This window comes from Lepidothrix coronata, unplaced genomic scaffold (genome assembly GCF_001604755.1).
Source record: "Lepidothrix coronata isolate B3197 unplaced genomic scaffold, Lepidothrix_coronata-1.0 Scaffold480, whole genome shotgun sequence".
In the NCBI taxonomy this organism is placed as follows: domain Eukaryota; kingdom Metazoa; phylum Chordata; class Aves; order Passeriformes; family Pipridae; genus Lepidothrix; species Lepidothrix coronata.
The window spans coordinates 3,157-5,386 of NW_016690660.1; the positions used below are offsets into that span (position 1 = coordinate 3,157).

General features: G+C 64.4%; 1 protein-coding gene across 4 annotated transcripts in view; it reads right to left on the minus strand.

Moving 5' to 3' along the window:
- The window catches only part of TMEM106C (transmembrane protein 106C), a 3,350-nt gene extending 2,789 nt beyond the window's left edge, over positions 1-561 (minus strand). Inside the window, exon 1 of one of the 4 annotated variants that reach the window (XM_017839797.1) lies at positions 459-561. The gene's annotated coding sequence lies outside the window, so the exon portion shown is untranslated. Of the gene's footprint in view, positions 1-155; positions 191-217; positions 334-458 lie in introns of those variants that run through there. The other 3 variants (XM_017839798.1, XM_017839795.1, XM_017839796.1) reach the window with 3 other exon arrangements.
- Between the last annotated feature and the right edge of the window lie 1,669 nt (positions 562-2,230).

Consider the following 2,230-nt stretch of genomic DNA (forward strand, 5'->3'; position numbering starts at 1 on the left):
CCCTCAGACCCCAGGACAGGCCCCGTCCCCGGTCCCGACCCCCGGGACCCCCCGGGACCCCTCAGACCCCAGGACAGGCCCCGTCCCCGGTCCCGACCCCCGGGACCCCCCGGGACCCCTCAGACCCCAGGACAGGCCCCGTCCCCGGTCCCGACCCCCGGGACCCCCCGGGACGGCCCCTCAGGTCCCTCCGCCAGAGGGCGCCCCCCACACACACCCCGCGCGCGCGCCCCGGACCCGCCGCCACAGCCTCGCTCCCGCGCGCAGCCGCCGTCGCTATGACAACGGCGCGATGCGCCGGGGGGGCGGAGCCATCCCCCGCCCGAGCCCCGCCCCTCCTCCGAGCCAAGCGCAGGCGCACAGCGCGCAGGCCGGGGTGGGCGGGGTTCCTCAGGCCGCGCCCACCTCGCAGACGCCACGCCCCCTACCCGGAATGGGCGGGGTTTTGCGAGCCCCACCTGGGCGTGGTGCTCCTCTAACGCGCATGCGCCGATTTCTGAGGGCGGAGCCCTCACCCCCACCCCTGGGCGCGGCTGAGAGGCGTGTCCATTGCTGCGCGTGCGCGAAAGCCACGCGGGGTCCCGGAGGGCGGGGCGGAGCGGAGTTTGAGGCGCATGCGCAAAGCAGGCTGTGCCCTCCCCGGCTGCGCATGCGCAAAGGCAGAAGGACAGGGCGGGGCCAGGGCTCGAAAGAGGAGGGGCATTATGCGGGGGCGGGGTCAGGGCGTTGGGGCGTGGCCAAGGCGCGGGGGGCGCGGCTTGTCCCAGTACGGGGCTGCTGGGACCAGTACGGGACCAGTACGGGGCTGCTGGGACCAGTACGGGACCAGTACGGGACCCACCCGCACTAGTACGGGTGTACCAGGGCCAGTATGGGACCAGTACGGGACGGACCCGCACCAGTACGGGCGTGCTGGGACCAGTACGGGACCGGCCCGGCCCAGTATGGGGGTCCCAGGACCAGTACGGGACCGGACCGGCCCAGTATGGGGGTCCCAGGACCAGTACGGCACCGGACCGGCCCAGTATGAGGGTCCCTGGACCAGTATGGGACCAGCCCCGCCCAGTACTGGGAGGGCTGGCCCCCAGTGTGGAGCCCCCACACACCAGTTCGAAGGACCCTGTCCCAGTATGAGCCCTCCCACACCAGTATGGGGACCCCACCCCACCAGTCTGAGGGCACTCCTCCCAGTATGTAGCATTCCCCACACCAGCTCCCACGGGGAAAAACTACAGAAAACCCCCAATTCCCCCTGAATTCCCCCAAAACAGCCCCATGGGGTCCCTGCCCTGTGCAGGCAGTGCCTGATCTTTGCTCCATCTCCCTCCTCAACTCTCCTGACATTTTTATTTCCTATTTTTCCCAGTTTTTTGGCCGGTTTGGGGGGAATAAAATTCCACCCAGCCTTTTCCTCCTATCCCCCATGGCTCCATTAGAGGAACAAATAAACCCCCCCACACCTGGGCCAACATTTCTTTCCTAAATCCTCTCCGGGGGGGGGGGGTTTCCCACCTCAACAGATGGGAGAACGTAGTGGAAAACTGAATTCCTTCCCCTCACAATCACCCGAACCATCAAAATCAAGTTTCAATGAATGAAATATTTCAATTAAATGTTTCCAGAGGCATCGGAGCTGCTCTCCAATGGAAACTTTTTATGGATCATTTATTCTCTCCTTCCCAGGAGCAAAGTGCCAGGGGAGGGGAGGAATTCCTGGCTCACCTTCCCTGTGGGAATTGGGAGTGCTGTGGGCTCTGGAATGTTGGTGCATCCCAAGGAAGGGGCTGGGGGCAGGACTGCTCCCTTTCCAGAGCTGGTTCCCCCCCCTACCCCCCTAAAAATCCAGTGGGGATGAGTGGAAAGGGGGGAACAAACACCTACTTGCCCTCCTCTCCCCCCTGCAGTGGGATTGTGCAGCCACTTCCAAGGAAACCTGTTCACCAGGATAGAGCCAGTGTTGGATCATCGCCAGGAGAGCCCTTGGGGGGAGCGGGATGGGGGGTTGTGTTTGGGCTCCCCAAAATGTTGTGTTTGGGCTTTTGGGGGGCTTTATTTTCCCTTGTTTTTGTGTCCCTCAGGGACATCTGACACCCCCTTCCCCCGGGGCAGGGAGCTGGAGTGGGATCATGGAATCATGGGATCATGGGATCCCAGGCAGGGACACCTCCCACTATCCTGGGGGATCCAACCTGGCCTTGGACACTTCCAGGGATGGGGCACCCTCTGGGAA